This window comes from Chenopodium quinoa, unplaced genomic scaffold (genome assembly GCF_001683475.1).
Source record: "Chenopodium quinoa cultivar QQ74 unplaced genomic scaffold, ASM168347v1, whole genome shotgun sequence".
Taxonomy (NCBI): domain Eukaryota; kingdom Viridiplantae; phylum Streptophyta; class Magnoliopsida; order Caryophyllales; family Amaranthaceae; genus Chenopodium; species Chenopodium quinoa.
This window is the reverse complement of record NW_018743444.1, coordinates 1,459,853-1,472,593: the sequence shown is the minus strand read 5'-3', so window position 1 is coordinate 1,472,593 and position 12,741 is coordinate 1,459,853.

Sequence of the window (12,741 nt, the reverse complement as noted above, 5' to 3'; positions counted from 1 at the left end):
AAAGATAAAGAAGCCGTAAAGTCATTAGCAGACTCGGATTAAAGTAAAAACGCGGTTTTAGAAAGCGCGGATGACGTGGCAGATTGGCGCCAGCTGGCGCCACACAATTGGGTGTAGCGCAAGGAGCTACAATTGGTGTGTGGCGCTAAGCCTTGGCGTCTGGCACCAATCGCGGAGTCTGACGCCAATTAGCGCTGTCTCCGTATTTTACCCCGATTAAAACTGCTCGTAAATCGTGCATAAATAGCCCCCTGCCCAGCCGATTCTTTTCATAATTTCAGCAAATAAAATAATTCTTGGCCTTAGAAAAATAATATCATGTCTCTAGTCACCAAAACTTTCACCCAATACACCCATGAATGGTGTCGATCTCTTAATTCCAGAGAAAGAAAAGAATTAGATTTGTTTCACTTAGGGGGGAATTTATGGCATTAAAGGGGTAGATCTTGACTTAGATTTCATTCATACCGCTCTAGAATATTGGAATGTTGATACTCATTGCTTTAGAATGGGGTATGATGAGATTAGCCCTTTGCCAGGAGAATTTGGTGCTTTTTTAGGTTTTCCTTCAATAGACCTCATAGTAATCCCTAGAGTAGATGCATATTATTACAAGGATTTTGAGCGCTTCTTCACTAACATAAAGGGATTTATCAAAAATAGTAGATGGAAACATAGTTAATTTGAAAGAATTTGCACGCTATTATTTGTATAAACCTCTTTCTGAATCTTTTCATATTTATAGAAGAAGGGCTTTCTTATTTTGCATGCTTAATCATTTTTTTTTTAGTAGTGGTAATAATAATGAAGGTCAATCAATTATAACCACTGTACTAGAACAAATTGAATCAGGGAGAAATCCAATGCCATTGATAGCTGGAGAGACTATGATTAGTCTTGATGAATTGAAAAGGAACCCAAAAGCACCTTTTCGCGGCTCTCCAATTTTATTATAGGTAGAAATATAATATTTTTAATTACAGAAATCAAAAAATATATTTTTGTATTGTAATAATAATTTAATTGCATTGCAATTTTTTTTGCAGATGTGGCTAATGGAAAGGCTAGAATTAATTAGCCCTCCGGACAACATTGAGAAGTACACTACAAAATGCTTCATGAGGAGGAAGAAACACTTCTCTAAAATGGGGCGCCACGAGTGGAGAAGGGTCTTCGAATCTCGCAATTTTGCTATCAAGTGGGTCGTCCCATGGTGGAAAATAGAAAGGATGGTTGGTGTCAACAAGCAACCTTTCCGCCGTCTTCCAAGTTTGTCTCGTATGTCTTATTATTATCCCTGCAGGGTAAAAAGACAATACGGATTGCTTCAAAATATTCCTTCCGGGGATCTTCGTCCTCCCTATGAATACCCTGTTTCCCAGAAAGTAGACAAATTTGATGCTTATTGGAGTGCCAGACCTCTGTGGGAAGTAATTACCCAAAAGGTTCCTCCTTCCTTGCCCAATGATGTGAAGAAGTGGTTTCTGAAGAAACCTTCGAAGGATTCGAAGAAAGATCACGGTAAAACTGATGTGAAGAGTCGTCTAGGTGACAGGGTGATTCTTGCCAAGGAACGCTTAGGTGAAAGAGTTGAATTCAAAACACCTGCAATGCCTAGAAAGAAAAGTACTACAAAGATAAGGGAAAAAGGAAAGCTGACACCACAGATAAAAAATTTTTGGTAGAAAAGAAGCATGGAGTCCTAGCTGAAGGGGAACCTATCTACTCTAAGATTGAATGTAGGTCCTCTGAAGGATGCCTACTAGCTAAGGTTATGGATGAGGAGGAGGAAGCAAACAAAAATTGGAAAAGGGCTAGGAAAGAAAAGAAAGATTAGGAGCATTTCTTAACTTCAAATTATTAGACTTAGTTTATATTTTTCATTTAAAGTTAATTTATTTCAGCTTTATTTAAATTCTATCAATAATGATTTTATTTTATTAATGAAATTTCAGCTTTTAATTAATTATTTACTTTAAATTTCTTTTATTAAAGCAATAAAAACCAAAACAATTAATTTTCTAGAAATTCTTCGAGTACGGAAGTCGAAAATTTTCCGAAAAACACCGAAATTTGCCCTGAATTCGTCTGTGAATTGGCGCCGCTTATTTGCGGCTGGCGCTGATGGTCGCTGTCTGGCGCCAGAGTTTTCTCTGCGACGCGGATATTTCGCCGATCTTTTGTAGAATTTTTAATTAATTTTGGAATGCAATATTTTCAAAAAATAAAGTGGCCGCACCCGTAAAGGGTTGCCTACGTATCATTTTTTAAAGAATCAGGCAAAACATAGCTCTCTTGAGTACCCTACTCAAGTAATTATGGGTAGTATTTCTTAAGTTGGTCAAGATTTTTCATGTTCGAGAACTCATTGCCATCCATATCAGTTAGTTTTGCTGCACCCCCTGACAGGATTGTTTTGACAATGTAGGGTCCAGACCAATTAGGTCTAAATTTTCCCTTTGGATCTAAAACATTTTTTCTTAATGCTTTTAACACCAAGTCTACTACTTTGATGTTTCTTGTCTTGACTTTCTTATTAAAATGCCTAGCCATACGAGTTTGATAACACTGAGTGTGATGCAGAGCTTCTAGTTGTTTCTCATCGAGTATTATTAATTTTTCATATCTTGCCATAGTCCATTCAATTTCATCGAGTTTACTTTCTAATGCAATGCGTAGAGATGGTATTTCTAGTTCGACAGGTTGTACGACATCCATTCCATATACCAAGGAAAATGGCGTATTTCCTGTTGATGTGCGAATTGATGTGCGGTAACCCCACAATGCGAAGTGAAGTTTGTCAGGCCAATCCTTATAATTTTCCGTCATTTTCTCGATGATAGTCTTTAGATTTTTATTAGCTGCCTCGACTGCTCCATTTTCTTGAGGTCTGTAAGGGGAAGAATGATGATGTTGAATGCCGTATTTTTGTAGCAATTCTTCACATTCGGCTTGAAAGTGAGTTCCATTGTCACTTATCATTTCATGTGGGACTCCGTATCGACAAATAATATTTCTCTCGATAAAGAGTGCTACATGTTTTGCAGTGAGTTTAGCTTATGATTGCACTTCGACCCAGTTTGTGAAGTAATCAATTGCTACTAAGATAATCCTGTTCCTGGGGGAGTGATTTTGCCGATGATGTCGATTCCCCGTGTAGAGAATGGCCATGGAGATGTGTAGGTGTAGAGCAAGGATGGAGGAACATGTTGTAAATTGGCATAGATTTGGCACTTAGGGCATCTTTTTACATATTGATGGAAATCCCTATTCATTGTAGTCCAATAATATCCTTCTCGCATTATTTTTTTGACTAACAATTTGCCATTTATATGAGTGCCACAGATTCCTTCATGGACTATCCTCATTGCTCTTTTGCATCCTTTTTTCCTACACATAAGAGAGCTTGACCCTTAGGTACCCTTTTATGTAGCTCGTTGTCTATGAGTATATATTGGGAAGCCAAAAGCCTTAATACTCGTTTTGCTCTTTTGTCAGCATGGGGAGGGTATTCTCCGTTGGTGACGTAATTGAGTATATCCGTGTACCATGGTCTTCTTCTTCTTCTTCTTCTTCTTCTTCTTCTTCTTCTTCTTCTTCTTCTTCTTCTTCTTCTTCTTCTTCTTCTTCTCTTCTTCTTCTTCTTCTTCTTCTTCTTCTTCTTCTTCTTCTTCTTCTTCTTCTTCTTCTTCTTCTTCTTCTTCTTCTTCTTCTTCTTCTTCTTCTTCTTCTTCTTCTTCTTCTTCTTCTTCTTCTTCTTCTTCTTCTTCTTTCTTCTTCTTCTTCTTCTTCTTCTTCTTCTTCTTCTTCTTCTTCTTCTTCTTCTTCTTCTTCTTCTTCTTCTTCTTCTTTCTTCTTCTTTCTTCTTCTTCTTCTTCTTCTTCTTCTTCTTCTTCTTCTTCTTCTTCTTCTTCTTCTTCTTCTTCTTCTTCTTCTTCTTCTTCTTCTTCTTCTTCTTCTTCTTCTTCTTCTTCTTCTTCTTCTTCTTCTTCTTCTTCTTCTTCTATAGCCTGGATGTATGCTGGTTTGTGCCTTTTTTCTATAGTGAGAGGCATTTGCTCGATTTTCGTGGGAATCCTAACCATTAAGGCTAGTCTTGCCAAGGCGTCAGCAAATTGATTTTCTTCCCTAGGTAGATATGTGTATTCTACCTTCTCTAACTGATCGGTAAGAATTTCCAGATAGGTTTGGTGAGGGGCTAGACTTTCGCTCCTTACTTTCATCTTTTAGATATCTGATTGATAATCAAAGAAGAGTCTCCGAATATCCTTAACTTTTTTACTCCCAATGCCAAAGCTGTTTCAAGGCCTACCACGCATGCTTCATATTCAGCAGCATTGTTGGTAACGTCGAAATCAAGCTTTATGGAGATTGGAACATGCTCTTCTTTAGGTGATACTAGTAATACTTCAATGCCACATCCCTTTTGGTTTGAGGCTCCGTCGTAGTATAATGTCCAAGTATCATCTTCAGTAACCATTAAGTCTTCATCTGGAAATTCATTGTCTTGTATTAGCGTCGAGTCTTCTATTTGGAAGTCTGCTAGAAAGTCCGACACCACAGTTCCTTTGATAGCTTTTTGTGGCATGAACCTTACATCAAACTGGGCTAGATTGACTCTCCATCTCGATATGCGTCCATTGAGTGTAGATTTCTCAAATAGATACTTGAGTGGATCTAATCAGGAGACTACGAAGACGGTATGCACTAGCATGTAATGTCTTAACTTGGTTGCGGCCCACACCAAGGCGAGGCACAACTTCTCGAGTGGTGTATAGCGTGCTTCGTATTCGAGCATCTTCTTGCTTATATAGTAGATTGCATTCTCTTTGCCTTCTACTTCTTGTGCTAGCATAACTCCCATTGTCTCTTTGGTAACCGTCAAAATATAACCTGAGAGGTATTCCGGGAAGTGCTGGTGCTAGTACGGGAGGATTTGCGAGATAGGCTTTGATCTTTTCAAAGGATTTTTGACACTCATCATCCCATATTACTGGTACATTCTTCTTGAGATTTTTTGAAGATTAGTTCACATATTGTCGTCAATTTTGATATAAACCTACTTATATATTGTAACCGGCCAATAAATCCTTGAATCTGTTTCTCAGTCTTGGGCGGTGGCATTGATATGATTTCTTTGATCTTGGTTTGGTCTATCTCTATTCTTCTAGAGCTTATGACATAACCCAAAAGCTTTCTTGAGGTGACTCCAAAAGCGCACTTAGATGGATTCAACCTCATATTATATTTTCTTAGCCTTTTGAAAAATTTCCTTAAGGCTATTTGATGGTCTAGACGGTCTTTTGATTTTACAATAATGTCGTCGACGTATAGCTTGACTTCTTTATGCATCATGTCATGGAGTAAGGCAGTTGCTGCACGTTGGTAAGTAGCACCCGCGTTTTTCAACCCGAATGGCATTACTGTCTAGCAGTAAGTGCCCCATGGTGTTATAAAGATTGTTTTCTCCATGTCTTCTTCTGCCATGAGAATCTGGTTGTAACCTGCGTACCCATCCATGAATGAGAGAAGCGCGTGATTTGCCGTGTTATCCACCAGAATATCGATGTGTGGCAAAGGGAAGTCGTCCTTTGGACTTGCCTTACACATTCTTACCCTTCCGTATTTCTTCAGAACTGGGACAACGTTGGCGACCCATTCGAGGATTTTAGACTCAAATATTGTGTAAAGAAGAACTCACTTAATGCATTCACTCAATACTCGAATTGAAAAGGAAGAGTGTATGAAACGATTTTGAAAATTGATGAGAAATACTCCACTCATTCCTATTACGACGGAAAACGATGCATGCATGGTCCTAGTATACGATCATAAACAATATAGTGCATTACTCGAAGACAAAGTGTGTGAAATGACTCAACATGTGTGATTAGGTGAGTATATTAAGACTCGTGGTATGATCGCATGGCTAGACATGAGGATGTTGTGAAAAACAAAGGACCTAATGATCAAATAGCACGGAATACTAAAAGACAAACTAATTGATTAATTTTGTCCAATTTTAATGTTTATGCTATTTACTAGGTGAAAATGGTCCATTTTCAATCATTAGTCATAAATAAGATAATCCACAATCAAAGACAAAGAACACATGTTAAGGTTAGCATAAAAATCGATCACAAGAAACTAGGAAGAAGACGTGAATTCTAGAAGAGTTAGGACTCAAGGGTATAAAAATAAATAAATAAAAAAAAAAATTTATAATCCTATGTTATATGATTTGAAACGGATTAAAGGACTTGGCTAAGACTAGCTTGACATGAATTATTTTTTTTTTTTTTTAAAAAAAAACAAGGTAACGCTAAAAAGACACCTAAATTGGACAGGCTGTAGTATTTCGATTATAACATTTGATATGTGACTCTGATTTGGATGAAACCACCTCTAAATCAAATATAAAACTTGGGGCTACAGATCCATGGGTTGCACGACACGTAACTCTTTCAAGAACTCTGGCTATGACAAAAACAAGTTGACTCTTGTGCAAGATACGGGAATAAAAATCCGGGTGACTAAAAAAAAATTAAAAAAAAATCTATGGCTCGACTCTAATAATAATAAAAAGGATTTGATAAGAGAAAAATAAATAAATAAATAAAAATCAAAAAAGGCACATATAAGCACATTGTCACGAATGATGCAATGAAGTTCGCAACCTAAAGTCAAGTTCTATGTTCGACTATGGTCAAGCTTTTGGGGGTCAAAGGGTACCATGGTTAAGAGTTTGGACGCGTTAGCAAGGCAGCCTCCCTTGAGGGTGTATGCCAATGGGCAGCTCCGCGAGTTCGTGATGAAATCGAACTCGACTCCATGGTTTGGGTGGATTTAAAAACTCGGATGAATCCTTATTGTCATGAACGTTTTCGGGTTGATAGAGCTTAAATCCCCCGGGCTAGCCACATACGTAGAAAACGTACTATTGTGGGAAAATAGGTGACCTAAAATGCATATGCAAATGTGACAATGCTAATTAAATCGCAGGAATACAATTCAAGAATCTTTCAAGTCTCATCCACTCATCTCAATTAAATACCGATCACTCAAATCGATAAATAACCAAGAATCCTCCCCAGTGGAGTCGCCAAATTGTAGGCGTCGCTTGAAATGCACCTACGTTAAAGCACGTGTGAATATGCTTGGCACTCATAGGAAGTGGGAATTGACGTATACGATTAGGGACAAGGAAAGTAGGGAGCCGCCAACAAGTTTTTAAGGAACTTGTAAACCGTTCACGGATCATAAAAAGGCAACCACGATAAGGGACAACGATAGGCAACAACGATTGACCCGTGAAGGTTACACCCCATTCATAATCCATGAGATTACTACCTCCATATGGTTGGGAACCACGAAAGGAGGATCGGGGATGATGGTACAAAGTGAGTCATGGAGTCACATTCCCCCGTATTGGCCTCTACTCGATTCTTATAGTAAAAAATGATTCCTGCGATCTCAAAGGCATACAAATAAAAATTTAATTTTCTCCAAACTATTATTATGCTAAACTGGTTGAATATTAATGCAACATATAATTCTATAATATTTGTGATCACTTGATTAAACAACAAGATTAAAAAGGATCCTAAACCGGTTGTCCAAATTATCTTATTAGGCGTGATTTTCAATCACATATTCCCATTAAACATGCAATACAGTGATCATAAAAATAATAGAATAAACATTAATATTGGAAGAAATTTAACAATAATAGCGTTATTCAAATCAAATCATAAATTAACCAAAATAATGATACTAGCAATAAGAAATAATAAGAGTAATTAAGTGAATTAATTACTCACATTCCGCACGTTCCTTTAAATTGCTACATCATGAATAAACTGTTAGTAACTTCAATAAAAAAATAAAGTAAATGAAAATTAAATTAAATAAATATAGATTTGATTTGGTTCAAACCCTCAGTTATTTATACCTTTCACGCCTTGGTTAAAGTATAGAACTTCGGGTTTAGTATAGACTTCTTGGAGTGCTTAAGGAAGGAATGAAAGAATAGGGAGGCTAGTGTTTAGGCTAAAGAGGAAGAAGAGAATTATTTGATGATCAAGATTGTTGATAATTGAAAAAGGGGTGATATGACCTCTATTTATAGGGAAAATAGAGGGTCGAAGAATCAAGAAAAGATCGAGTTCGAATCGGATTAAAACTCTTGCGATAGACAGCAGTTTTTGCGGTTTTTGTTTTTATCATATCTTTTAATCCAGAAATCGGAATAAGATGAATAATATATAGTTGGAAAGCTCTTGAATTCTACTTTTTAACCCAATTTGAATCAGATTAAAATAGTTTATATAATAAAAGATATGGCTGAAATAGTGAGACGGTGTCAGTTTTTTATTGAGTTTTTTATTTAATTCATATCTTTTTCGTTATAGCTCGGAATTGATATTATAATATATCATTGGAAAGATAATTTCAAGGAATATCCAACCATGTAAATTTTAGATAAAAAATATGAGGAAGAAATTCATATCTTTCTATCTTTGAATGTCTTTCAATTAAGATAGAAATAGGATTTTCAAAAAAGGAGTTTTATTCCATTCCAAACTCTTTAATCTTATCTTTTCAAAAAAGATAATTAAGATCTTTTAGAAAATTATAGAAGTTTCTAATTAATTCTAATTGGTTTGGGAATGGGATTAAATAATTTGGACCTTCCACATGATCATTGGGTCGTAGGTAAGGTGGGCTTAGGTTCGGTTTGAGCTCAGTTTAATATTTTGGCCATAACTTATTCGTTATAAATCGGATTTGGGCTTATAATATATCATTGGAAATCTCTTTTAAAGCCCCATCCAAATATTAAATCATTGGACCCAGATTATGGACCAAAATAAAAAGAATTAAACGTTTTATAAAAAGGACACGAAATGAATGATTTTAAAGGACACGAAATGAATTATTTTGGGTTTAAAGGCAAGGAAAGAGAAAAATAAGTTATGGTTTGGGGAAATGGGCTAGGAGTTGGGTTGGTTTATGAAATGTATTGGGATTGAATATGGATTTAATCACTTCAAGATTAAATATTCAACCCGACCAATAATGGCGATGAAAGGTTGTTCATCATTTGGTTTGGATTTGGGGAGACATTTTTAGGTGTCTACAATATCCGACTTACCCTTCTAAAAAAAATGACGGAAAAAACGCGCACGCAAGACTCCCTTAGACATGGTCAAAGTTTTGTATTGGTGTGTGCGTTGAGTGTAAGTGACATGCTTGAATTCTTGTGTGAGACCATGGGACTTAGTGCCTAAACTCGATTAATGACTCAACCAAGTATTATTGACAGCGAAAATTAACCGAATTAATTAGCAAACTGGTTAATTAGACACTAGGTGATGACTTGACCGATAATCCGAACTGTCGGTAAAACGACAGAACTGGCGTCGCACTGTGTAGCTTGGCGCCAGACGACAGTGTTGTCGCCAGGCGCCACACTCCACAGAGTGGCGCTATAGTCCAGACTTTGGCGCCAATACTGGAGCTTCAATCTGGGACTGTTTTCGGTGTTATTAATCAACTAGGGTATGCCTAAAGTCGTACTAGGTCAATTCTGATTAAAAAATTAGACTTTATTTACTCAATTTAATTAATTAATTAATTAATTAGGAAAATTTCTTTAAGTCATTAATTTATTTAATCTCAACACAAGTCAAACAAACGTTTAAGAGAAACATAGAATATATGCACAACAAATAATGCACAATTAGTCAAGTAGGCACAATATGATGCAATGAGTTTGCAACCTAACCATGGCTCTAGTACTCTAAAGTTCGGGATATGGTTTAGTTAATAGAGGGTCCATGGTAAATTGTCCGAATACACCGCGCGGAAGCCTAACCGTGAAGGGTTGGCGTGAGTGGATGGGACACCGTGAGCTTTAGAAAAAACTCGCTTCCATGGTTTGGTGAATTTAACATTCTCGGATGTACCCTTTGTTGCACAGAGCGTTCAATCAGGTAGATGGAGCATGAATTCCCAGAGGGTTATGTCCATATGTAGAACACATATGGGTTTCAGAAAAGTGAGAAAAAAACTCAATCAGGAAATAGGATGGAGCAAACAATACGAAAGACCATTAGAACGCATATTTTTGGCTCGGTATTGGGGGAAGTTAGCGCCAACAAACAGAGAATGACGCCAGATTTTAGCTGTAGCGCCTGGCGCCAATGCTGGCATCTAGCGCTATAGTTAAAATCATGGCGCCAATTCTCTGGCCCCTGGTGCTACTTCCCACATGCCTCAGCAGCTTTTTGTGCTCGATAAAGTTTTCCAGTTTCGCGCGGTGTTATTTCGATCCTAGTTGTGAAAGATATTTTTCAAATTCCCTACGTGTAAAATCCTATGTTTTTAACTCATTACAGATGGTCTTTTCAATGAGATCATTTTTATGCATATGACAATAATGTTAATCAAAATTACGCACATGAAATACTTAGAACGTTTCGAGTCTCATCCACTCATTCTAAATCATTGCCGAAACAAATTCAGGAATTAAAATAGAAATCCTCCCCAGTGGAGTCGCCAAAAACTGTGGGGAATAAATTTCAAGCGTTAATCCCCTAGCTTGAACCCCACTGTGATCATAGACTAAAGTACGGTGGCATGCAAAAGGGAAGAAGATAGAGTAAAAGAGTCGCCAACAAGTTTTAGGAACTTGTAAACCGTTCACAGGGTGAAGGTTACATCCCTTAACTATCCAAGAGATCGTCAACTCCATAAGGTCTAGAACCAAATAAGGGTTCGGAGATGAAGGTACAAATCCAACCTAAAAGAGATTGAACCTGCCCTATTAATAGGCCTCTACTTTATTCTGATCGTATTCATGTGCGCTTTCTGACTAACATACAATCAATAGGATTAACCCTAAACCTGTTTAATCTATGTTGGTTGAATATTAATGCACAGATAAAACTATTATTGGCGATCACTTGAATTATAATCATATTAACCCTAAACAAGATTATTAAATATCTTATTAAGCGTGATTACAAGTACAAAATTCCCTTTAAACATGCATAAAAGGCGTGATCAAGCAATAACAATAAATATCAAGCAACATAATAATAATCAAAATAATAATTATAATTAAAAATAATCATCATAATAACAATCATTATTAATAATAATAATCATCATTAAAATAATCATATCAACGCTAAAGCATAATAAAATCAAGATCCTAGGCATGATACTAACAAGATTAATAACAAACCCTAGCATGTCACTAAGCAATAAAAATCAAATCTTTAACCCTAGCATGATACTAACAATAATAGATATTATGAAGAACATAGGAAGCATCGTAACAATCATATTTAATATTAAATTTACCCTAGACATGATACTATGAATATCATAATAACAATTTAAACATGATTTCTACATCATAATATCAATAAAAACCGTTAAAGTACTTACTTTGATGCCTCGTACCTCTTTTTAATAACAAAATACACACGTTAGTAACTTCAAGGAAAATAATAAACAAAACAATTAAATTAAATAATGGAAGGAGAGATTTGGGACCAAACCCTCAGAAATTAAACCTTTCACGTCTAGGGCGAAGGTAACTTCGAATATGGCTAGGTGTTTCTAGATCTTGCGAATGTGGAATTTTGTATGTAAAAGCTAGTTTAGAAAAAAAAAAGAGAAAGAGATGGTGAATGAAAACGGAGTTTTTACGACGTTATTTATAGAAAAAAATCAGCCAAAAAGATAAAATAAACAAAACAAAGCATTAGCGCACAAAAAAAGAACCAGCGCCAACGCTGGCTGTTGGCGCCAGGCGCCAAGCGTAGCGCCAGGTGCGAAGCGTAGCGCCAGGTGCTATAGCTGGCGTTTGGCGCTGATTTCTGAAATTCACGTGTTTTCTAAAATCAGATAAAAATTACCGTATAGGAGGATAAAATCGTATTTTTCCTCAAAAATGCTCTTTGATTTTAATTAAAACTCTGAAAAGTCAACAAAATTCAATTTATCAATGCTAATTGAATTAGGAATGAAAAGAACCTTCTAGAAGAATCTAGAAGACTAAAACCATTCCAAATTGCATTAGGAATGATAAATCTATATTAGGCCCTCCCCTAGATCATCGGGCCGCAATTAACGCTCAAACCGGGCCCAGTTCAGTAAATTGGCCATAACTTCCTCAATATTCATCAGAATTGGGCTTATAATATATCGTTAGAAAGGTCTTGTCAAGCCCCATCCAACTACACTACTATTGGACCCATATCATGGACCAAACAAACTGAATTGGCTGTTTTCTTAAAATAAGTTTTCAAAAACAGAGAGAAGAGAAAAGAAATTAAAACTATCCGCAACACCAAACTTTCCACACTTTCTATCATTCGATTATGATTTGACGTGAAAGGTACTCATCACTGGGTTTGGTTTTGGGGAGACACGTTTGGGTGTGTACAAGCATATGTGCATGAATATTTCAAACCAATAGGCTTTGTAAGATATCACTTCAAAGGAAGGTAAAGGTGTACCTATGGTCGATATCAAACCTCTTCCATCACATCTTAGCATCAAGGGATCAAGAGGGAGCGGTCCCAATTTGGCCAAGAGTTTTTTCCAAATAGTTTTGTAGATGTCTCAATGAAAGATTCTTCTTCTCCGATCAAGGTCAATGACCGTCGTCTAAAGAAGTATTTTGACGGTGCTTTTGTAGGCTTTTTTCACTCATTGTTTCTCCGA